The 26,628-nt window shown below is 42.0% G+C and overlaps 1 pseudogene across 1 annotated transcript; it reads right to left on the reverse strand.

Moving 5' to 3' along the window:
• Nucleotides 1-7,617: 7,617 nt before the first annotated feature.
• On the reverse strand, nucleotides 7,618-26,531 carry LOC143749758 (hormonally up-regulated neu tumor-associated kinase homolog A-like; annotated as a pseudogene). Its single transcript, XR_013207073.1, has 9 exons — nucleotides 26,247-26,531; nucleotides 23,647-23,939; nucleotides 23,322-23,377; nucleotides 22,174-22,309; nucleotides 21,951-22,078; nucleotides 11,537-11,663; nucleotides 11,280-11,448; nucleotides 11,033-11,186; nucleotides 7,618-9,674 (listed from the first exon to the last, which is right to left on the reverse strand). The product of XR_013207073.1 is annotated as a hormonally up-regulated neu tumor-associated kinase homolog A-like (transcript).
• Nucleotides 26,532-26,628: the final 97 nt, after the last annotated feature.

The raw sequence follows: 26,628 nt of genomic DNA on the forward strand, positions 1-26,628 counted from the left end.
ACATAATCACGATACACACTCTCACTTGTAGCTATGTCTTTTAACTATTATAATATTTCGAAGGGCAAAAACAGGAACTTTAACTATTGGCTATCAACTGTCACTTTAGCGCGATGCCCTGCCCTGAGCGATAGCACATTTGAGTCAGAGCCGTTAAATATTTTTCAACGGCTCTGATTTGAGCTAACTCGATCACGTCGTGCTATAGGTGGGCGTGGTTTCAGCAACAGGCACCTCAGCTCCACGCACATCCTGCCTCTTTTCCCATTTTCTGTTATCCGGGAGTGACGCGCTTCCAAGATGTCAACGGCTGGCTCCGCTAACTTTAGGCTTAAAAAAATGCTCTTCAGAAATCTACGGGTGATGTCACGGACACTATGTCCATATTTTGTTACAGTCTATGGTTTGAAGACTGCTTTTGGGTCACTCTACCCCCACCCCTTTTTGTTGGTCTCCTGTACAGGGGCACAAGAGGGTGTATAATAGAGTGTTTGTGCATGTGAGGGTACAGCTGATTGTATTATCCGACACAGGTTCTTTCAGCTGTCGATCATTTAAAGGGGTGGTTGATTATGATTTCACTTTTCTAACTTTAGTTAGTGTGTAATGTTGCCATTTAAATATAAACAACATCTGCAAAGTTATGACTCTCAAAGTTCAAAGCAAAGGGAGATATTTTATTTTACAGAAATCGCTTTTTAAAGGCAAACTATGCAGGAATTCCGTTTTTGTCAAACAGCGACCCCTAGATTCACTGTAGAGTATTTGTATTTAGCGTTACTGTCGTAAATACCACTCACGCAGCGTCTCTGCACTCACAGCCTCTGCACTTTATAATAATAAAGTAGCCTAACGCGTTTGATGGCTTATAATGTTTTTACATGATTGCAGCTAAATTACAAGTAAATAGCCTATATCCTAGGCCTACTGTATAATTTCATTTGTGTTTCTTGAGTGTAATGTAAACATTACAAAATGCCAGATGACATCAATAAAGTTACATGTACGTCGCATTATTTCGTAACAATGTCTGTTATGATGTTGTTAGACATGATTATTGCAATTTATCGTCATAGTTTGCAAATTGCGCTCATTTACACTATTTACAACGTGTAGGCTTATTTATGTCCTGATAATTATGTGAGATATTGACAACTGTTCTCATGATAATCGCAGGAATCGACTTTAACAGTGAAAGCCTTACCGAGTGGGACTCTTGTCCGGATCCTCGCGCTGTCAGATTCTCGTTTCCTTTTTCTAGACTCTTCCGCTTTCTAGCTTTAAGGGCTACAACAAACGGCTGGTAGTTTAGTTTAGTTTAATTTATTTATAAAGCACTTTACAACTGCACCTGCAGACCAAAGTACTGTACAATCAGCAGCATAAAACAAACAACACATAAAAACAACATGCAACTTACAAATACAGATAACTAGCCCAACCTCTCAAAGGCTAAAGGCAAGAAATAATTTTTAACACTGGTTTTAAATACATTTAAAGAAGTGATCTCTCTTAGTTCAAGAGGCAGACTATTCCAAAGCCTCGGACCTGCAACAGCAAAGGCCTGATCACCTTTTAACTTTAAATGAGATCGAGGGACAGAGAGCAATGATTTATTATTTGATCTTAAAGACCTAGGTGCCTGATGAAGAGCAATAATCTCAGATACATAAGCAGGAGCTAACCCATGTACTGCTTTAAAAACATTCAGCAGAGTTTTATATTTTATCCTGAAATCCACTGGTAGCCACCTCAGAGAAGCTAAGACAGGAGAAATATGCTGACTTTTCTTAGCTCCCACCAACAGCCGTGCCGCCGCATTCTGGACTAACTGCAAGCGTGATATAGTGGTCTGACTGGACCCTACATACAAAACATTACAATAATCGAGGCGGGACAGAACAAAGGCATTAATAACTTTTTCTAAATCTTTTCTCAACAGAACAGACTTTAAACGTGCAATAGTCCTAATCTGGAAAAAGCAACTCTTAACCACGGCACTAATCTGCTTATCAAATTTCAAATCTGGGTCAAACACAACACCTAAGTTTTTTACTTGGTCATGGCAATAGTCTGACCATGTGCCAAAGTTGCAATATCAAAGCATTCTCTGGCAGGACCAAAAAGCATGATCTCAGTTTTACTTTGGTTTAACTGAACCAAATTATGAGTCATACAGATCTTAACCTCCTCCAGACAAGCCAACAGTGCGTTAGAACCACAATTCTCTCCTGATCTCAAAGGGAGATAGATTTGTGTATCATCGGCATACAAATGGTACGACATGCCATATTTTTTAAAAATCAAACCCTGGGGCAACATGTACAAATAAAATAAAATTGGGCCTATAACAGAACCCTGTGGAACCCCACAAGTGACGGGCACTACTGTTGAAACAAAATTACCATACTTTACTGAGAATGCTCTATCAGTAAGATACGACTTAAACTACTTTAAAACTGTCCCACGTATTCCAACCAAATGGGATAACCGCTTTATGAGAATCACATGGTCTATTGTATCAAAAGCCGCACTCAAGTCCAATAAAATCAGTGCTGCAGCATTACCTGCATCTCTGATTAAACAAAGGTCATTAACAACTCTCAAGAGTGCAGATTCTGTACTATGACCTGCCCTAAAACCAGACTGAAATTTATCTAAGATGTCATTTTTACTTAAAAATGACATTAGTTGTGCATAAACCACCTTCTCTAAAACCTTTGACAAGCTTGGAAGTTTTGAAATAGGCCGGTAATTCTTTAATTCAAATGGGTCTAAGTTATGCTTTTTAAGAAGCGGCTGAATAACCGCTTGCTTGAGGGCCGCTGGAACAATCACATAGAGGCAATACTTGGCCCAACAACATCCACCAATTCCTTGAGAAGGTGCAAAGGAGTCACATTACAATCATCAGATGTAGGCTTCAAACGAATAATGATGTCCTTTACTTGCGCCACTGACACCTGCTCAAAGCGGTCAAAACTCTTGACACTAGCTGTCAACAACACAGTCTCAACCGGCAATATAGGAAGACTAGATCTAATCTTCTCCACTTTTTCTATAAAAAATGTTTGAAACATGTCACATGTCTCCAACGAGGGAGTCAAAGCAGAACAGCCAATTGGATTTAGAAGTCTGTTTATCGTTGCGAAAAGGGCTGTAGGGACATTACATTTCTGTGCAATGACACTAGAGAAATAATTTTGCCTTGCAGTTCTCACAGCAGCCTGATAGTCTGAAAAACACTGCCTCATAATTTGAAAAGAAACCTGTAGCTTATTAGTCTGGTAGGAAGGGGGGGGGGGGTTCACCTGCACCCGAAAGGTATATTTTTTTAACCTAGTTTTTTGTAATCCGAGTGGTGGGAAGCAGTGGATCAAAGCAACTTGTTGCAGGGTTTGCTGGCTTTGTATCAGCCACTGGTTACAAGCCCCCTCGAAGATCTACCATCGACTACTTCACCCCAATCAACCAACCTTTTACAGAGTACTCAATCTTAAAGGAGCTGCTAAAACAGTCTGAGGAGGCCACCATGGAGGTGGGTCAGCAGTACGTCCTCACCTTTGACCTCGGTGGTTGCATGAAGGCCCTGCCTCTCATTTGGAAATTTCCAGATGAGTAGGAAAAGCATGTGGTCACCCCAGGACCCTTCCACACTGGGATGAACTACATGGGCATGGTGACAGCCCACAAATGCAAGGGCTCAGGCTATGCTGAAATCCTCATCGAGGCAGAACTTGTCACTAGTGGCTGTCTCAAAGGTGTCCTGAAGGGGAAGGCATATGCAAAAGCTCTGTTCTGTCTCAAAACAGTCAGTGAAGCCATGGAACGACTTTTACTTCAGAGATTCATTGAAGAGGAGAATGTGGAGATCACCAATCCCAAAGCCCTCTTTAACCTAGTCCAGACCTGCAGTCGTGATAACCTTGACCTTGCACTGAAGGATCCCTCCACTCTCGACATCCTCAAGAAGTATGAGGCATATGAAAACAAGGTGCGTGCCGGCCACCTTGGCAAGACTGCAACATTCTGGATGAGTGTGATTGATCATGCCCGTCTGATCCTGATGTTGCAGTACTCTGTAAAGACAAACAACTTGGCTCTATTCCACAAATGCAACGGGGACATGGCAGATCTATTCTTTGCGTATGATGGGCCAAACTACTCAAGGTAATTCATATTTCAGACAAAGTGACATGAGACGTTCAGTACAGTATGATGAGTAATATAGTAGACAATGTCATTATGTATGTGTAATGGTGATGAATTAATAATCAGTAATATTCTACCCCTCTACAGGTACTTGGTGTGGCTGGAGGTATTCCTGACAAATATTGATAGGTCTCATCCCGGTGCAAAAGAGCTGTTGCAGAAAGGTGGCATTGCAGTGGCCCGGTCTCTGATCCCTGGCTCACTCTGTGCAGTGGACAAGACAATGGAGGAGACATTTATGAGATTTGCAAAGTCAGATGGTAGGCTACTTGAATGTTGAGCTAATACTACAACTGATTCTATGATTAAAACAAAATGTTACTATTGTGGAAAAAGTATGTGTGTTACTAAAAATCTAATTATAATACTATCTTTTCAGGTGGGTTCATAGGTCTCTTCTCCATGTATGGTGCCTACCAGCGATGGTGTCGTACCACGTCAATTCGGGCTCAATACTTTGAGAAGATGCTGGAGATCTGTGACCTCATGGAAGACCCTGACAGCTTGAAGGCCGGAAAACATCGAGAACTGGAGAGAGCTGAAGTCAAGAAATCAGAGGAGGCAGTTCAGCGTACTATCTCTGCTATTCAAAACTTTACCAATCCTTTCTCCTTGGTTGACAAAGAGCACCTCTACAGCCTCGCATCTGGTGCCCCTGCTTCCCCGGAGGTGGAGTTTGATGTCCTACGTGCGGAGGCGGCTGGTAAGGAGTCCAAGGAAGCTTTCATCCAAGATCGCTTTGTGAGTGGCTCTTCTGAGGAGCTGTTTTTTGAGCCAAACAAGAAGCTGAAGACTATGGATGCCTCAAACAAAACAGTCAAGCTCACTGGCTCCCAAGGAAAGGTATGAGACCCCATAATCCCCAAAATGAATAATTGTTGTCATATATATATATATATATATATATATATATATATATATATATATAGTTGACATACATACATTCAATTCAATTCAAATTTATTTGTATAACGCTTCTCACAACACACATTGTTTCAAAGCAGCTTTACAGAAAATGCATTTCAGAAATGTACATAGAAAAATACAGTTAGTTAATAATGTATTAATTTAGGGCATAACATATAAAATACATGGCATACTGAGGATAACAGTATTGTTCACCTGTTGATCTTTGCAGGTATTGCAGTACCGTGAACAAAGTGACCTTGCCTTCATGCTGCTCATCAAGTCACAGAACCTGGATGAACCCCTCAACCTTGCTGATGCGGTACTCACTCTTCCCAGTTCCTCCAAGCCTAGGCACAGCTGATGGGTTTTTCAATAAGACCAACAAGGCTGCAATCCTTCACTACTTGATGGAAGATGTTTCTGAAGATGTGCCTTATCCGAAGGATGCTTTCTACATCCAGGATGGCAATGCACTCTTCCATGCCTTGATGAACCTCCCACCAACGTTCGAGGGAATTTGTCTCCAGTCCCTTGACCATATGGTGGCTAAGAAGCATTTTGTCTTCTCAACGGACTCCTACCATGATGATTCTGTCAAAGCTCAGGAGAGATTGCGTCGTGGCTTGTCCCAGCGGTACATTATAGGTGGTCCTGCAACAAGGAAGCCGAGTGACTTCAAACTCTTCCTGGCAAATGATGAGAACAAGACACAACTCTGTAAACTGCTACTTGAGGTGTGGGGCAGCAAAGCATCTGCATCACGGCTGGAGACATGTGGAACAGCAGTGCTAGTCGTTGAAGGCAAAGCATATCATTTGGAGTCATCGGGTGGCAATGTGACTATTTTGACAGTCTTTCTCACTATTCTTCTTTATTAGAAACTTTTGGAAAATATTTAGCCAAGCCCAGTTATACACGAGAAACTGATAAAATGGTGTCTTACTATATACTATCACACCTTACTCAATAACTTGTTTCAGGTGACCACATGTGAGATACCTCAGCTGGAGTCAACCCAGGAAGAGACTGACACCCGGGTTGTTCTGTACCTGCTGTATGCTGCTCAACTGGGGCACAAGGTGGCTGTGGTGAGGACTCCAGACACAGACATTTTCTTCATCCTCCTACACCACGCCAAATCCGTCCCGCTGACCATCTACGTCGACATTGGGACCGGAAAGCACAGGCGGATCCTAAATGTCAGCGAACTGGCAGAATGTAAGGGGCCAGACTACTGCACAACAATACTCGGCCTATACGTCTTTACAGGGGAAGCCTTTCTGCATTCCGGCCTCAAAGAACGAGTATAATTATTAAGCCAGGGTATAGAATTAATCTTTGGTTTCCTAACTTTATATGGGGCGTTCACATCCAAAATATCTGAACAAACAGAATTAAAGACTGTCAACAGTTCATCTGGGCCCACAGAAATAGGAGGAGACTCAATCACACTCACAAATGAAGAGGAGATATATACCTCAGAAAACTCTACAGCTGTTGAAGACGTAATGAGATGAGAACAAATCACATCCGTCAGGCACTAAAAATAACAGGCATGTGATCAGACAAAATATCATTACAAACATCAATATTACAAATTGGAAGCCCCAGAGACAAGAACAAATCCAAGATATGGCCTTGTTCATGGGTAGTACTAGGACTTGAAACAGACTGCATGAAATTAAAAGAGTCTACCAATTGTAAAAACTCAGAAACCATAGGCTTATTCGGACACATGAATATTAAAGTCCCCAAGAATTAAAATATTATCACAAATAGACACAATATGAGATAAAAACTCTGAAAACTGCTGAATAAAATCCTTGTTATACCTAGGAGGTCTATATATCAGAACACACAAAACAGCTTTCCAAGCATCACACATAATACGGCTAGATCTAAACTACAAATGTAGATTTCGAACAAGGATGGCGACATAGAGGAAAAACTACGGACTGCAGCTTTAATCATAAAAGGCAGAACAGTTTCTGACATTTTAGTGCTTGTCTGTGTGAGCTAATCAGAGCTGCTAACACACACACACACACACACAAACACAAACACGCACACGCACACACACAAGCTCTTGAAACTCCGCCCTCTGTGACGGGAGCAGCAGCTCCTTTGCATATTAAGAGAGACACAAAACGACGCATTTTTGCTCACCCTCAAAAAGGAACAATTTTAACATGCTATAAAAAAAATTATCTGTTGGGGTATTTTGAGTTAAAACTTCACATACACACTCATGTATCAGACATCAGAGACTTATTTTATATATTGTAAAAAGGGGCATTATACCACCCCTTTAAAGGTTATTGCCGGGTTCTCATGGGAAAAGTGTATAGAGTTACACCAGGTCACTTGTTTGTCTGTAGTCTAAATGACTGTTAAAATTTAGTTTCTGTGACAAACTCTTTTAATTACCATCAAAAATTATAATTTTATTAAGAGCCATTTTGTGTGTATATGAACAAAAAAATACAACTGAAATTTGGGTATTGTGCATTTATTTGTGTCAAAAAAGTAATACATGCTGCATTAGAATAGAAAATTCAGAACACAAATAATAATCTTTAAATATATACATTTAAAATCTTTTTTTACAGCATTAAAATATCCTTTAACTTGGCAAATCAATGCAAAACTTACAAAAGACCTTCAAATGTATCTTCACCGTAACAAAAGTACAAAGACGTGTCAACAAAAAACTGACATCGCTTTGGGAAAAAAATGCCTGGTGTGCATGCGAAAATGCAGTTGAGATTAAAAAAAAGTTTTTCATAGCTCATAAGTTTTCTGTGCACATGAATGTGAAAGTGAATGTGGCAGCATTACTCATTTTTAAATGCATGGAATTAAAGACACGTGAGTTCTATGCAGAGGCACTCAGGCATCTGAATCTCTTGTTATAACCAGGTCAGCCATCAAGTATACACTATTGCACAATCTATTTTTTTACATGATGGTCTGCCGTTTTACGTTTGTTGATTTATTCAATTTTTTTGAGGAAGGAGGCTGGAACCGGTGAACGTTTAACATAATCCAAAAATAAACTAACACAAAACGAAAGTACGACTGCCACATATAAACAAAACAAAATAAACAAAACAAAGTACAGACCTGGCCCTCTCTCATCTTTTACTGTCATCCCTCCTTTTATTCTTCCAGATCTCCTTCCGTGAGACTCGAGGCAGGTGTGGCGCACAGGTGACACTCTTTAGCAATTGCACCACCCTGCTTGCCGCAACTGAAAATCTTCCATTTCAGCTTGAAGGCAGAATGCAAGATATTTAAGGCTATACAAAATGCCCTACGCGGAATGTTATCTTCCAATTAAATAGAGCTTAAAAATCACTAATATTGTTTGCTCAAATAAGTGCACTATCAAAAAACCCTCCAACCATTCATTAACACATCCTGAAGAAGGCTGTTTGCGCCGCTACGCGTGGGTTGCTTCTCCCTATGTCTTTAAATTTTCTATTATGAAATAGCCAGTAAATAAAGGCTTTTTAAATAATTTTGAAGAAGAGTGCCTTGGATTTTTTCTTTTTTTACATTCATTAACAGTCTTTGTTGTATTATAGTACATGAACATATATTAGTACACACATTATTGTGGGCAGTGACAATTGTGCGTTACAGGCTGTGGCTCAGCTGCTACATGGCACTAGAAGCCTGTTGAACATGCTGCTGCATGTGAACTTAGTTTCAGTGTCTACTGTCCTGGGGCTTTATTACCTCAAGGTCTATTTGTGTTCTATATGTTCTCTGCAGGCTGTGTATGACATGCCAAATAACTCCCAGTGGGGTTAGCAATATATCTGTTCTCCGTGTTACTGCAAGCATTTTTGATGAGAGAATACAGTACTGCATACATCTGATTTTATATAATCGACAAGTTCTCGTCCTCAGCACAGGGTTTTGAGAGCCCCTGAGGCGCAGAGCAGAGTTTGCATATGGTAGGGAGTTGGAGACTCCACTTCCACTGCAGGCTCTGGCCTGAACGGGGGCAGCTGGAAGCTGAAGGGCGGAAGCTTTTTCTTTAAAATCTGCCCGATACCCATGGAAGGGAACTTGCTGCGTTGCTGAGGGCTGTCGGGTTCTTCGCTACCCCCGCTGCTGGGAGGGCTACCGCTGGAATCTGAGGAGCTAGACCAGTCTTTCTTGGGCTGAGGTTTGACAATGAGAACAGGTGGGCTGGGGATTGTGGCCTTCAAGTATGAGCTATCGGGCTGAAAAGCAGACACATGTCGAGGTGGAGAAAGTGCTCCGTTGGTTAGTTTGTACCATGGTGATGGAGGAGCTTCTTTGCTTGGTTCCTTGCGGAAGTCCAGGAATGAGCGCAGAGGGAGTAAGGTGGGCGAATAGGGGTGTGGACAGCTTTGGCGCTGTCTTTCTGGGGCGGCTGGGTCTTGGGTGTAGGATGGCCTGGCTGCGGGTTGTTCGGGAACACAGGGTGGATCTCCGGCATTCCAGAGAGGAGGATGTGATGCAACCACCACGTCCTGAGTAAACATCTTTAAAACCTCCAGTCACAGCTTTCATAAGACCTGAAATTGATAGGAGAAAGTTCCAACTCATGTCTTTATTTGTACAGGCAAATATCTTTATATTACTGTCAAAATATTAAGGTATTTTGCAATTTAGTGCTGGACATTTACATTTTAAACTGCTTTAAGAAAGGTGTTGTTGAATGTTTCTACTGTGAACTGTTTTTGTTCATACAATGAAAGTCAGGCAAAACATGCACCAATTGATTTTCATTGTATGGACAGACTGACAGAAAAACAAACAAACAGACAAGACTTTTTCTTCAAAATATATTTTGTGTTCCACAGATATAAGTCAGTCATACAGGTTTGGAATGACGTGGGGATAGTACATTTTCACTTAGGCGAGAAAGATTTCAGAAATTTTAACCAACTGCACGCGTCACATTTCCACCTAGTCACCATCCTCTGCACTTCATTTCCCAGCATCTCCAATCACACACATCTTCGCGTCATCATCATCACTGCCATCACAAATGCACACTCCACACCACAGTTCATTGTCCGACCTCGTTCATGCCACGTGGACTATTCCCCTGTCTCCAGCGTCTTCCTTTCCTCCTTTGGACTCCACTACCATGCTTATTATCACTGCACCTTTATATTATCAATAAATCACTATTCACCATCCATCTTCCTCTCCTGTGTCTGCATACCGCAACAGTACGATGTTCCATGCGTTATACTGAGTTTGTGGAGTTGAAGAATTTCAAGCCTCGAAGATTCTTCAGGATAGTTACATGACTAGAACAGTGTGAAACAGGTTTTTTTAATGAAGTGCCTAATGAAGTCATCTTGAATCTTCAACTTATGTTATTTTTCGATGTGATAACCTGAACAGCTCTGAAGGGTTTACATTTGTCTCTGTTTGATTTACTGTCAAATAGGGCTGAAACTAACGATTATTTTTCCAATTGATTATTTATTTATTTCCCCAGTTCATCTATTGTTTATTTTCTGAATAGCCAATTTACCAATAAACAATAACCAATAATTTACCATAAAATAACTGGCTATTCTATGTATTAACTCTTACCTAATTATATTATTTATGGCAAAAGTTTAAGCAGTGTAGGCATAATTAGTAAAGGTGTTAACTATAGACCTTTTCAGTGGGATACGCTGTATAAAGCTCCTAGATCACTTATAACTTTCCAACGCTCATATTGTCTGGAGATTTTTGTCTGCTGAAATTTCTCTGAAAGATATTTTGCATTGTTTTGTCAAGACTTGTTCTCAGGGGCTAAGCCCCTTATCTCTTCTGACTCTAGCAATGACCCTGTGCCAGATCACATCTTAACCACTCGTTTAGTTCATACATGTCTATGTTTAACTGTGTATATAGTCTAGGCACTTACCAGTTCTTTGTTTCTTCTCCTTGGTGGGGCCTTTGCTCACAGTGAGATAGACGGGTGTTTGCTTGGGTGGAATCGTGACCTTCTCAATGTGCTTCCTCCACTGGGTCTGAAACAGCTCGCTCTTTTTCTCTTTCTCCATGTTGTACTGTTTCTCCTATGAGAAAGAGACTGTGTTAAACGCTCAGGAAACACATCTGACAAGGTTCTATGAAGGATAATCGTGTAGATGTTGGTTCCTCAAACTTACCCTGTACTCTTTTGAGAGTCTCTTCATTTTGTTGTTGAGGAGGAAGTACACAGCCAGTGTGTGGCAAGCTTTGTTAGTGAGCACCGCACTCAGCACCTCACTGTGTTTGTAGCCCATTTTCTCAGTCATGTGGAGCAGAACTGTATGGTTGATCTCCTCAATGTGGATTCTGAGAGTTAAAAGGAGATATTTTAGGTCACAATGTCATAAAAGATGTAATAAAAGCAATTTAGCTTAAAGCATATTAGATGACTAACCCATTTAAGTAAGGAACTCCAGTGTGAGGGTTGCCCAACTGCAGCCACGAGTCGGTCATCACTTGGTGGATGTTGGGTCTCTTGTCGGGGTCAGGCTCTAACAGCCTCTTCAGCAGATTAACGGCAGCTGTGAACACAGACAGGAAGCAGTGAGGACTTTGTGCCATGTTACTTTAAGTAGACAAAAAATAAGCACGTCCTTGTCAGCAGACAGAAGGTGAAAAGGAGTAAAGGGGATGCTTAGGTAGCTAGCTTGAAGCCAATGGGGCTGTCGGTAAGAACAGGTCCAGTCTAGTCACTCAGGTATCAACTTCTTTATTTATTTTTGTGTGCGTGTGGTTTCTACAAAGGAACATAGGAATACAGCGGTTCATCAAATATACATCTAAATAACTAAAGGCAATGCCTAAGCAGGAAATATAGCAAGCATAAAAATAAACACCTTTAAAGACAAACTTAAGAAATACAGAACAATATTAAGTATCAAACAAAAGGCACTTACATGGTCAATTACACACACGCAGGAAAAAACAAAGAAAGGAGAAAAACTCAGTCCTCTGTCTGCACAATACATCCATGTGCAACAAACAGAAGGAACATGCTGTGGGCACAGGTGCAGTTAATAAAGCCTAATATAGCGTCCTAATTGGCTTGAAATCAAATGGGTGGAGCTAGAGTTAATAGGAAAATTAACAGGCTAAGAGGGGTGTGGCACATGCTTTGCACCTTACAGCTTAAGGGACACAAAACTTCTCAACAGCCGCCCCCAAATTTGTATTGCAAATTTGATCAATCAGGGAATATCAGGTAAGGCTGGAAGAGGGATAGGCGGGCAACGGGCCTTGTATATGTCCTGTCCTTGACTTGGACATCCGCAACCCTACAACGACCATCCTTGCTAGGATGAAGGGAGATGACCTTACCCACTGACCATTGGGATCTGGGAAGTTCAGGACCCAGCATCAGGGCTCATTCGAGTAGGCGGAAGGTTACGGCAAAGCAGTGATCTACCCCCTGATGCCGTTCATCCATTAGTCCTGGACCCTACCCATCCAATCACAACACTTATAATTAAGGATTGTGATGACCACCTACAACATCCTGGGCCAGAAAGGCTTTTTGCTGAGTTAAGGAGGCGGTCTTGGATCCTGAGGGGTCGTGAGGCAGTCAGAAAATATCAGCATAGGTGCCCGAAATGTCAACAATTCCGAGCATATCCTATTATTCCCCGAATGGCAGATCTCCCTCCCGCTCGCCTTCGCCTTGACGAACCTCTGTTCTATTCCACTGGGATGGATCGTTTTGGGGCCTACACGGTAAAGATTGGCAGACGAGCTGAAAAACGGTGGGGAATAATTGTTGTAGGGTCTGGACCAATCAGACACACACTAATTATTCATATTCACTATATTTAATGAATATAAAGGTCTATGAAACTCTCCCCCAAAACTAACCTCACAAATGAAGTTACTTTGTCAGCCGGGTGTCCGGTTACAGAACACTTTAAGACTGATAACAGACTTTACGACCTCAAAGGAATGTGGCCACATGCGCCACATGCTTAAGAGAGAGAGACCATCTTTAATTAAATAAACTTTGCGGTGTTACTCTGATCTATGAAGGAACATGCCTCACAGAAACTGTGATGATTTACTGTCTCGTGTACTATTAGGTATAACAACATGGTATGTTGGATTGGGGTGTATGTGGTTGAACAACCACCCAACGGTCAATATAACCTCACCTGTATCATGCTTCCTAGCAAATTAATCCTCATTTAATGACACACACTTTGATGTACATCACCTTCTCTTAGAATGCAATGTGAATTTGTTATGTCTATTTGAGCTTGAATGAACAGTCTAAGCATGCTGGGGACAAAGACCATAAATCAACTAAGAGCCGCTTCCCCTCTCAGACATGTCCCCTTTCTGATTGGTCGAGTTCAACCCTTAGGGGAGGATCTTCTCCAGGCCTTATTAGAGACAGTCCACATGTGACCTCTCTCTCTTAGTTTTTTCATCCAGCCGCAACACTGTTCTGGTGAGACTGGGGAGCCCCCTCCCCCTCCACGGGGGCCCCAGGGCCCAGCAGGCCTCGATTCCAACCAGATCCGGCCTCATGTAAAAAGAGAGAAGACTCTCTCACAAAGAACCAAGGACAATCTCAGGAGTTTTGGAACAAAGACTCCAACCAACAAAGACTCCAACCAACAACGACTCCAATCACCCATCCTTTTGACTTCCTCACTTCTCCTGGGTGCTCGGCGTGGCCTCAACAGAGTCCCAGGCCTTGACCAAACCAATCATGCGTTCCTGGAGAAAGAGAACGCTCAACCAACTTCCACTTGACACTGCCGGAACCATCAACGACTTCAATTCTCAACAACTTCAAGAATTGTTCCCATTACAAATGCAAGTATTCAATTCAATGAAATGTGAAAATGAAATTCTGATGGCTCTTCTCATAGACCCTCTTCCGGTTTCCAATTTCATCCTATCACTAACCTATTTATGTATTCATGTGTGTATGTTGTTTAGTTTATTTATATTCATATAAATATCTATATTTAGTTAATAAAACTTGTACATAATATGTATTTGGTTCTGTTTTGCTTGCAATACAAGTCACTTTACGATCAAGGTTTTTGCTACTGGCTCAAAGTACAAGTACAGGCGAAGAAATAATTATTCTTCGGTGGCCATGGAAGATACCCTTTTCTTAGAATAAATTAATAATCAAAAGAGTTCGTTGGAAGAACTGATTAATTGATTGTAATTTTAATTCAGCCACATCAAGTTAATCCAATTAATTGACCCAAATATTTATAATTAATAATAACAAGATATTATTGATTATTAATATTTCCAAAAAGCTGAGTTCCTTACATTGTCAAATGTCTGACGACTAGGCCCGTGCATCTTGATCTACTCAGTCACATGAATACAGATGCCTTCTTGATGGCGCTCAGGCGCTTTATTGCTCGCAGAGGTAAACCATTTGAGCTGCTGTCTGACAGAGGTACCAACTTCATTGGGGGCAAGAAAGAGCTCCTAGATGCCTATCAATCCCTGACCCCTGACCTTAAGGAAACTCTGGCCAGGCAGAGGATTTCCTTCAAATTCAATCCTCCACACACACCTCACTTTGGTGGAAGCTGGGAGCGTGAAATACGCTCCATCAAAATTGCTCTGGAGACTACCCTAGGTGCTCAAATTGTCAGTGAGGAGGTACTACGCACAGTCATGGTTGAAATTGAAGGCATCTTAAATCCCAAGCCCATAGGCTATGTGTCATCTGACATTGCCGATCCTGACCCTGTGACCCCTAACTTGCTTCTTATGGGGCGGCATGATGCATCCCTTCCCCTGGTTACCTATCCAGACTCTGAGCTGCACAGTCGCCGTCAATGGCGTCACAGTCAGATCCTTTCTGATCATTTTGGGCCCATTTCCTTAGAAATTATCGAAGGACACAAAACTTAACAGAAGGAGACAATACAGGTAGCTCAAATTACAAAGGTTTATGATCCTTGGTCAGTCACTAGGTTTAATTGATTTATTAGGACAAATAAATTATTATTTATTAGGAAAAACGTATAATGTTGTGGCCATTATGATTCTCCTATATCTTGCATTAGTCAAGGGATGACCGCACAACCTTGCGTCCTTGAGATGGAAAATCACGGTTGTAAGAGCCAATTAGCGCTCTTAGTATAAATAGGAATCAACCTTAGATGTTACCCGGAAGCACAGACCGTTTTTGACCACATACTGTGACGAAGAGGAGGAGGCGTTTGGATCCATCTGCAGTAGTTTATTGATACAGGTGAGCCAGCATAGAACAGCTGACATAAAACTCAAAAACAGCTCACAAATAAGGGCAATCCAAGAATAGTAGTTTAAACAGGCAAAGGTCAGGGCCGGCGGCTGAGGTTCACAAACAAGTACAGAGTCCAAGTCAAAATATACAAGCAAGCACGAGAAAACGGGTCAGAGATAGCGTGAGGGTTAAGCAAGACTTCACAAAATGACAATGAACAGAACAGTCCAGATAAAGGGGAGCAGATGGGGAACAGGTGATACTAATGAAATGATGAGGGGATAATCAGGAGATGATGAGCAGGGAAGGATGATGGGGAATGCAGTCCTAGTACGCAGGAGAGAGAGATCTGATGCAACCAGGAGGAGAAGTCACTGAGCGCTCCGTGACAGAGCAGGGACACATGAAATGTGGGTGAGATCTTTTAATGAGCAGGGAGAGCTAAACGAAAAGAAACTGGTGTTATCTGGCGGAGGATCTTGAATGGCCAGACGAAGCGAGGAGACAGTTTCCTGCTCGGGAGCTTCAGATGGAGATCTCGCGCAGAGAGCCACACCCACTGGTCGGGTCGATACCTGGGACCCTCACGCCTCCTCCGATCCGCCTGGTGCTGAAAACGGCGGATGGCGCGTTGTAAGTGAACGTGAGCAGCCTCCCAGGTGGCCTCACTGCACCAGAGCCATGCGTCTACTGCTGGGAGGTCGGAGGGCTCTTCGGCCCTCGGGAAGAGTGGTGGCTGGAAACCTAAAACACATTTAAAGGGTGTTAGACCAGTGGCAGGTTTTAACAAGGAATTCTGGGCATACTCCGCCCAGGCCAGAAAGCGACTCCAGTCCTGCTGGTTCTGGTGGCAGTAAGTTCTCAGAAATTGAATCAAATCCTGGTTCAGACGTTCAACCTGCCCGTTGGCCTGAGGATGATAACCAGAAGTTAAACTGACATTGGTATTGAGTTTGGAACACAACTCTCTCCAGACACGGGAGGTAAACTGGGGACCACGGTCAGTGACAATGTCCTCGGGCAAACCAAAGAGCCGAAAAACCTGATTGATAAAAGCCTCGGCTGTGTTTAAGGCCGTGGGCAGGCCGGTCAGGGGAATGAAACGGCAGGACTTAGAGAAGCGATCCACCACGGAGAGGATAGTAGTAAACCCCTGTGATGGGGGTAGATCCGTAACGAAATCCACTGCGATGTGCGACCAGGGACGCTGAGGTACTGGCAGAGGTTGTAACAGACCAGCGGGCTTGAGATGGGAGGATTTAACTGCGTTACAAACAGAGCATTGATGAACAAACTTTATGACATCCGACTGGAGAGAAACCCACCAAAGGCGATTGGTAACTAACTGTATGGTAGCCGCAATACCTGGATGACCTGCGTTGGGGGTGCAGTGAACCCACTGATGCACCCTGTGGCGGAGTCCGGGTGGAACGAAGAGACGGTCGGCGGGACACTCTGGTGGAGCAGGATGACTACTTAGAGACGTGGTGACCTCACAGATGATGTCCCATTGAACCGGAGCCACGTTAAGAGGAGATGGAACAATGGGTTCAGGTTTCGATTCCTCACAAGGACCGTCAAACTGGCGAGACAGGGCGTCAGCTTTGCCGTTGGGAGCCCGGCCTGTAGGTGATCTTGAAATCGAATCTTGAGAAGAACAGTGACCAGCGAGCCTGGCGAGCATTTAGACGCTTAGTTGACCTGATGTACTCAAGATTCCTGTGATCAGTGAGCACAGTGAAAGGCTGGTGAGCTCCCTCCAGCCAGTGCCTCCACTCCTCAAAGGCGGCCTTCATTGCAAGGAGTTCGCGATCACCCACGTCATAATTGCGCTCCGCCGAATTAAGCTTGCGAGAGAAGAGGGCACATGGGAACATTTTCGTCGGGCTCCCCTGCCTCTGAGACAGAACAGCCCCAACTCCTGTGCTCGATGCATCCACTTCAACGATAAACTCCCTCTCAGGATCTGGGTGACGGAGAATAGGAGCGGAAGTGAATCTCTCCTTAAGTCGATCAAAGGCCGCAGTACAATCCGCCGTCCACTTAAAATATTTGCCCCCTTCACGAAGCAGCGATGTGAGAGGACCAGCGATTACACTGAAATTAGGGATGAATCTGCGGTAAAAGCTGGCAAAGCCCAAAAAGCGCTGCAGCTCCTTAACAGAGGAAGGTTGGGGCCAATCCACCACGGCTCTGACCTTGCTGTCATCCATCAGAACTCCGTGCGCACTGATGATATAGCCCAGAAAGGAGATATGTGTCTGGTGAAACTCGCACTTGGAGAGCTTGGCATAGAGCTGGTTATCGATCAGGCGCTTGAGAACCGCACGAACATCCTGGACATGCTCCTTAAAGGAATCAGAATTAATCAAAATGTCATCAATGTAAACAATAACTCTCTGATGTAACATGTCCCAGAAAATATCATTTACAAAAGCTTGGAAAGCAGAAGGACTGTTGGAAAGGCCGAACGGCATGACCCGATATTCGTAGTGCCCAGATGTAGTGGAGAACGCCGTCTTCCACTCGTCACCACTCCGAATGCGAATCAAGTTCTATGCGTTCCTCAGGTCCAGCTTAGTGAAGTAGCGGGCAGTACGGAGCATCTCCAGGGCTGCTGGAACCAATGGAAGGGGGTAGCGGTATTTGACTGTCACTTCATTAAGACCACGATAGTTAATGCACAGCCGAAGACCCCCATCCTTCTTCTTAACGAAAAAGAACCCGGCGGAAGCCGGAGATGTGGAGGGAGTAAAAAAACCTTTAGCCAGCTGTTCATCTATGTACGCCCTCATGGCCTCAGTTTCAGGTTTTGACAGCGGGTAAACCCTTCCGTGTGGTGGTACGGCCCCGATGGCACAGTCCCCAGTGCGGTGAACAGGGAAGTGCGCGAATTAGGTTGCCGAGGCGGATGGCGAGCTCCATAATTTGACTCAATGATTTACCGTTGTCGCGGCACGCCAGCTCTCCCTGGAGCTCCGGGCTGAGTCCCTTGCGATACAGGAGCTTTAAAGGTTCCTTCTCCCATCCGGCCTGGGCAGCAAGGGTCCGAAACGAGAGCGTGTAGTCAGCTGCGGTCGGATTTCCCTGGCGTAACGTGAGCAATAATTCTCCAGGATCCTTCCCTCCCGCAAAATGCTCAAACACTTCTCTAAATAGGGTCAAAAACTCATTATAAGGGGGGAAAGAGAGCCGACCTCCATACCAGAGTGCAGTAGCCCATTCCAAAGCCCGGCCGGTGAGCAGAGAACACATGAAGGAAACGCGGCTCTCATCAGTGGAGAAGGACTGGGTCTGTTGGTCAAAATACAAGCTGCACTGCAAAAAAAATCCCCTACAGGTAGAGGGTGAGCCATCAAACTTCTCAGGAAGGGATAACTTGGGAATGGTTTGAATTGTTACTCACGGCAGGTGGAACGGGAGCAGATGCAGCTGTGCTCGAGGCTTGATTATCAGCCGCGCTCGGTGGAGATAGGGCTCGGACTGATCTCACAAGTTCCTCGGTGAGATTTGTCAATTTTACCAACTGTTGTTGATGAGTGGCCAACACATTAGCTTGATAGGATACCTCTGAGGCCAGTCGATGGAAATCTGTTGGATCCTGTTGCGGTGAAGTCTTCTGTGACGAAGAAGCTGAGGCATTTGGATCCATCTGCAGTAGTTTATTTATACAGGTGAGCCAGCATAGAACAGCAGACATAAAACTCAAAAACAGATCACAAATAAGGGCAATCCAAGAATAGTAGTTTAAACAGGCAAAGGTCAGGGCCGGCGGCTGAGGTTCACAAACGAGTACAGAGTCCAAGTCAAAATATACAAGCAAGCACGAGAAAACGGGTCAGAGATAGCGTGAGGGTAAATCAAGACTTCACAAAATGACAATGAACAGAACAGTCCAGATAAAAGTGAGCAGATGGGGCACAGGTAATACTAATGAAATGATGAGGGGATAATCAGGAGATGATGAGCAGGAAAGGATGATGGGGAATACAGTCGTACGCACACGCACACACCATACGATACCAGTACAAAGTCACACATGTGCAATGAAGTTTGGCTGGAGAACAATGGCGATATGACGGAAATAAACTGAACCCATGGTTTTAACTGCAAATACGACTTGGACTTTCATGAATCAAACAAGGTAAAAGTGCGTCAATTACTCAACCCCGGGACAGCAACTCAGGGGCTTAAAGAGCATCTTGCAGGTTAGAGGACCCAATGAGTCAATGTATAGAAATATAATGTAGGAACTAGATTTTCTTTAAAATATACTTATAAATACGCTACATTGGCTTCTTGAGTCATTTTTGTGAGAAAATTTTACTTCCGCATCTGAAAATGGCGTGACGTAACGGGCGGGAGAGCGGTCTATTCAAACAACATGAAAACAATGGATCGCAATGACATTTCGGACGCTGAGGAAATTGTTCATACTTACTCGTATGACGGACCACAGCCATACAATTATGAGCCTGTTATGCTGCCAAGAGAGCAGGGACAGGCCAGGATTAATGTTAGACAGAACAACGGTCAGAGGAGACACACTAAGGTGTGTGTGAGGAGAACCAGTGGAGAACAGGGCAGGTGTCTTGGTGAGAGACCAGTGTTAGCTTATAGATATATAAACGTTTGCTAACGATATACACTGTGCTCACAGTATTGTACAGATTATTACCATCGTATATCAGTTAATAGCAACTTTTCAGATCCGATTTGTGTGTACATGCAGCTCTTTGGCAATGACGTTGCGTTGATGGAGGAGTTTGCATTTGCAATAGAGATGTTGTCTTATTTAAATTGTATAACATGGAAATGTGTAGCTGATCAGGCGTATGTCATGCTCATTAATATCCGTCCAGACTAAAGTTAAATTTAGCGGTTTCTCATCGAGAGACAGAGAGATATTTTTATTCCTGATACACGTTTTTGTTCCATAGGTGCATGTGTGGGAAATGCGAGGCAGTTCTTGCTTCGGCATCCCATGTTGAACTCCATCATAATATTGTCGGGATGATAATCCTCCGATCTAAAGTGAACGCTACACACGACCGCGTTTTTCGAAGCCGATGCGGAAGAGAAATCCCATCTCTTCACCTGCACAAACCGCAACCAGGCAGGAAAGATAGATAGCATTTTTTTTGTTAGGAAACCTGTGGACTCGATGTCCTGACAGGCAGGAGTTTTTGCAACCTCCACAAACACAATAATTTACCATGACGATGATAAATTAAAATACAAAAACTACCGAAAACACTGACTCACGACCGCTCTTACTGAATACCAACCTACTCTGCACTGAGCTGACGCAGAGCACACACACAACTCCCTCTCGTGACGTAAAATGACGCGATGCTGAAAAAAAGCGTTTTTTACGAGCAGTCAAAGAAACGCTCACTTTATCATCTAAGTTGGTGCCCTTATGTCGTTTTAAAACATTTTAAATCCTGCATTAACTTTTCATATGGTATTTTCATACAAGGTTATGTATTAATTTAGATATTTTTTTTCCCGGCAAGATGCCCTTTAAAGTTTGGGCTTGGCCTCTGCAACAGTGTTACATAATGATGCTATTCTCATTTCAACACTGCATCATCCTGTTGTAATATATCCTGTCACAGATTTAGTAGTGAATAAATAACCTGTTGTTGAGAATGCTCACGTAAGTGTAACGCAATAGAAAAGTCCACAGAATGTGATTAACCACAATGTTGACAGTATCATAATTTTCAAGAGAATTTATCTGGAATTGTGCTTGCATCATTTAGGTCAGTGAAATACAATGGTAATGTATTCTATTACATTCTATTCAATGGCAATGACTACTTAACTACATACTATCGAAAAATCTTACATCTTTTGGAATGTTTCTGAATAAAGCAGATCCAATCATTTCTTCTTGAGAATAAAACCGTTTTTTCCTGTAGTTGAAAACTTGTCTGGCACATTTGCAGTAAACAGCTGACGGCTTTGCACTGAGAATTTTGACCCTGTGTTCTTTTGAGTATGTTTGTTGCCATTAAAATTAACCATGCGTAATAGTCAAATAAATAAAAAAACCTAGAGTTAAAGGAGAATTACACAACGGTTACACATAGTAAATGCTCAACCACAGTTGCAAACCTCATTATAATGACATACAATCTTTTAAGTATCTAAATTATGACCTACAGTATATGATTTCATTACAAAAAAAAATGACACATGGAATTGTGTTGTTGACACTCGGGAATGTTTTTCTATGGCAAACAGGTTTACAAAATAGCGTGACAAGTCTAGATGTTTCATGAAGAGTCTGTTTTAATAGATTATCTTTCATCTCCTGAGATATGTAAAACACCATGTGACACTAGACCATCCCTATTTTTTTCAATTAAGCATTCAAAAGCTCCATACTGGACTAAAAAACGGTGCATTCTCACAAAGACTGCATTCATGCTCAACTTTGGAGCATGATACCCATTAAACCGTAATTGGTAGGAGTACACAGGCTAATTTTCAGCATGTAATAGTTGCTTGTTCCTTTTTGGATGTGATCACTGTGATCATAAATATCTTTTTGAAAATCTCAGATATGCAGTTCTGTCAATACCTGAAGAGATAGATGGAGGTAGAGGGTTCATATCTTTGTCCACCATCCTCTGATGCAGAGCTTTCAGGCTAAATGGCTCCACAGTGAAAGGTAGGGTACCAGTCAGCATGGCGTACATGTTCACTCCTCTACAATTAAAAACATACATATAGTCAAATCCAGAAATAAATCAAATTACTAAATGTGAACTTAGAACATGGTGCTTCACATTCAGCAAACTCACATTGACCAGACATCCACTTTGGGCCCATATTTCTTCCTTGAGAGAAGCTCTGGAGCGGCGTATGCTGGGCTGCCACACTGTGTGCTGAAGGGATCAGAGTATCCCAGAATTCCCGCACAGTTACTGAGGCCAAAATCTGTATTGGGAAACAGAGAGAGGGTTGTGTATAAGACAATGTTTATGTGTACTAAGAAAATGTTTATGTGTACTGGCTCATAGAGGGATTGACTCTAAATACCTTCCCACTAGGAGGGATGCAAAAGTGTATATGGCTTCCCAACACTAACCCTGTCTGTCACACACAACTGCTAAATAAAGGCCATATGTTTGCCAACAGTCTTCACAGAGAGGTGAGAGGTCGTTCGTTTTTAATGAGATACTGATTACTCAATCAGTCTTCACCACATGCTAAAGATGAACACTTTCATGTCACATCACTTTAGGTCAGGGGTCAGGAACCTTTTTTGACCAAAGACGTTTTTTCGTTTTTGGTTAATGCATTTTTATAATTCTAAATATATTATGCAATGCATATATTATAATTGGTGTATAAAAGGACATTTAAGTATATTTAAGTATAAAAGGTGTCTGCGATACGGCAAAAGCGAAAGTACCCGATAAAATGCTTCAAAATGTCTCTTGGTACAGCGGAGCACCAGTTTCAATAAAAGTATATGTTTCTGTCCAGGCACTTTTTATATACTTTTATAAATTTTTGCTGTTGCTCTAAAAATCTTTCTTTTCAACATTACCACAAACAAACTAAGTAGCCGCTTGAATCTGAGTGCAGGAGCTCTAGTTTACCATAGAAACATAAGTGGTTTGCCATTGATTCTATCGTGATGCAGCACTGAACATGCCTTTTTCCGGTACAACTTGAAATATGTTATGATAAACTTTTCATTACCTTCTGTAGACTGTACAACAAAGGATTTGTAATTGGCTGCTTTTTATGTAGAAAGCTGATGAGGTGGGTCTAATTTTTTATCAATCATTTGTTGGTAAAGGGTGAGGGACCTGGCGGCATGATTTTTGTTCAAGAGCCATAGGTTCCCTGCTTTACGACTTATTAGTGTGACTTTGTGATGTTAAGTAGACCTATCAGGAGGAGCAAACCTTGCATAATGTAAATCTCAGACAATGCTTACCGATCAGTTTTATGTTGTCCTGTTCATCAAGTAGGAGGTTTTCAATCTTCAAGTCTCTGTTGAAAATTAAAAAAAATTACTTAACTTTCATTTATCAAACCAACCATCTAAACTATAAATAAACTATGCCACAATAGTTCTTAAAAAATTAACTGGTCATTGTGCTCTAATAAAGACTTATATACATTACGGAGTATACAACTGGTTTCTTAGTTTTCAGGATTAATTCACTAATGTTTATTCCTTTGTCTCATTTATTCCTTTCTCATTTGAAAGTCTCATTTAAAGTTTCCTTATCGATGACCTGTGACTTTTTGTTTCTCACCTGTGAACAACTCCTGCCCTGTGCAGATGCTCCACTGCCATGACCAGCTGTCGTATGTATTTCTGGGCTTCTCTTTCATCCAGCCTTTTCTTCTCATAAATGTGGTTCATGAGGTTTCCAACAGGGCAGAGCTCCATGACGAGGTAGTAGCTGTTCTCCGTCTCCAGGATGTCCAGCAGTTGGGTGATGTGTGGATGTCGGATCATCTGCTGAATCTGTCCTTCACGCTGCAAGTTCTTTGTGACATACGAATCCTTTTTTACCTTTCTTTTGTCAATCACTTTCACCGCCACCTGTGAAGGTTAATAAAAAGGAGATTTTGCCAAGATAGAAAACATAAGGGGACTGTTTATTGGTCTCCTTATTTATGGAATTATTATAACAGCCGTGAACAGGTGAGGTGAGCCAGACTAAGACAGATGGGACTCTTATTTCACACTTGTCTGTCTCCTCACGTCTCCAGGGTTGAATGTTTGACCCGAGTTCCTGCGGAGGATGGGGGAGGGATAAGGACAAATAACCGATTGTAGTCACTAAAGTTTATTTGGATTTCTTTGGAAGTCTTGCTAGTGCTTAAAAGGGAACTATGCAGTTGTTTAGCTTAACTGCAGCTTCGGAGTTATCGGAATGGTTATATTACTTTTTTCGGGTTCAATGGTGGCCGTCTCGCCTGACCGTTTACAATCATGGTAGACCCTATTTGATGGCCGTGATATTAAAATTATTTATATATAATTCATTTCGGGTGGTCATGATTATTTTCCAGCATGGACAACAACTGTCATCATGACTCGTGGATCATGGATGTTTTGCAGCGCAAAATCTGACGGAACAGATAGCCTAGTCAATAATTTTAGGATTCATTTTAAAATTCTGCTATTTGTATTTAAATCTCTACATGGGTTAGCCCCATCTTATATTGCTGATCTAATACAGGAACAAAAGTCAATGAGATCGCTACGATCACAATTTAAAAAACGTCTTGCTGTTCCTCGGTCAAAGATGAAGACTAGAGGGGATCGCGCATTTGCGGTCGCAGCCCCTAAACTATGGAACAGTTTACCTTTATATATTAGGGACCTTCCTACACTCAGTCAGTTTAAAATCCATCTGAAAACATATTTTTTTATGATAGCGTTCGATTATGATAAGTGTGAAGGGTGCTAGTGTCATTTTTTTATAAATATATGTTGTTGAATGTTTTTATTAAGTTTATACTACCTATTTAGATATATGGATATATATATATCTTTTATTTGTCTTTTCTCTGCTCACTGTTTTACTGCTTGTACAGCACTATGGTCAACTGTGTTGTTTTATTCAGTGCTTTATAAATAAATTTGAATTTGAATAAAAACTAAATATTTTTCGTTTATCTACAGCTCAGATCTAGAATTCTGAAATGAAATAAAGTAGACCTATATATAGGTTTTAATTAATTTGAATGAATTAACCAGAGAGAGAGAGACAGCGGGCTGAACTCACCTGTTCACCACTTATTTTCCTCAGCTGTAGGCAAAGGCAAGCACGCGTTTCAAATCAGTGCTTCTCCAGGGAGACAAGAGCTAAATTAATCCACTATCTTAGCGCCATCTAGTGTTTTAGAAGAGGAAGTTGCTCAACTGCATTTGTGAGAAAATCTGCCTGGACGCATTTGTGAGAAAATCGAGCCGAGAGATCTCATAAAAAGCCAAGTGTCTCACAATCAAAAAAGACAGATATGCATTTGTAGGATGGTTTGTATTTATTTGTGAAATATTGTCTAGGCTCATTTATTTATATTTGCAAAACACAATACATATTTGTTACTCCACTGCATTTTCGGACAAATTGACCTTTGTACTTGAACATTGCTTTTTGTTTGTTTGTGAGTCGAGTTTTCCTTTGCAAAGCAGATCGAGTTTGTTTGCAAAATGCTGTATTTGTTTGTTTAATTATGGCACATAATTCGCTCCATAAGTGAGCATCCTGATTGGCCTGTTTCTGTAAATCAACCAATCAATTGTCAGTGTGGGTGGGCTTCTATCTCTTCTCCGGGGGGAGAGATACCTCCCTGAAATGAATTTTTGCAGGGTTGTTGGGATGTCTGTGATAGGGGATGTTGTTCTGCTATTTTTCCCCAAGGAGCCAACACAAACTGATTTCTGGGTACTTTTGAAATAAAATTTAGCTTTAAACTTTATATTAACATTGAGGGAAAACATTTGTTTTAGATTAAATCTCTAAATTACAAGTAGCCTAAGCTACAATAGAGAATTAAACTCGTGGTGCAGCTGGTACCTGAGTGACATTGACCAAAACAATTTAAACAGAAGTTATTTCCTTTTTAACTTTACATTTTCACATTCAGATAAACGGATAAACTAAATTTAGAGAATAACAAATGCAACTGCATTTTAGTCAGGTCTTGGCTGGATTCTCAACAATTTTTCATTGAGCAATTTTCCTATTTAGACAATAACAATCGCTTGGAAATAGCCTACAACAGCATTTAGCCTAAGTTATGGTTTTGGCAGGATTTTGACCAATTTCTATTTTGTTCTATTTCTATTACTTATAAACTATTATTATGCCATTTTCACAGTGTTCACAAATCTCACCTTCTCGCCGGTGGTCGCATGAAGCCCCTCTCGCACTTTGGCGAACGACCCCTCTCCCAGCTTCCTCCCGATCAGATAATTCCCAACTCTTTTCGTGTGGTGAAAGTTTCGGAGGATGTCACCTGGAGGACCGTTGTTTAGAGACGAAGGATGGATGTTTTCTGTGGCTACGGGAGCCTTAGCTTTCATCCCAAAAATCCTCCTGCTGTCCGTACCCATGTCTGTTCCAGCATCGGGCATACCTGCGCCTGTTGAAAGAAACCCGGTGTCCTCTGAATCTACTGCTACTGCTTACTAAGAGAATCCCTGTCCCTAATACTAACCTGACACACGCGCCACCCAGGGGCGGATCTCGAAAATTATTTATATGTGGCAAAGCATG

The sequence above is a fragment of the Siphateles boraxobius genome, unplaced genomic scaffold, assembly GCF_051911475.1.
Source record: "Siphateles boraxobius isolate OS27281-9 unplaced genomic scaffold, OSU_SipBor_1 25, whole genome shotgun sequence".
In the NCBI taxonomy this organism is placed as follows: domain Eukaryota; kingdom Metazoa; phylum Chordata; class Actinopteri; order Cypriniformes; family Leuciscidae; genus Siphateles; species Siphateles boraxobius.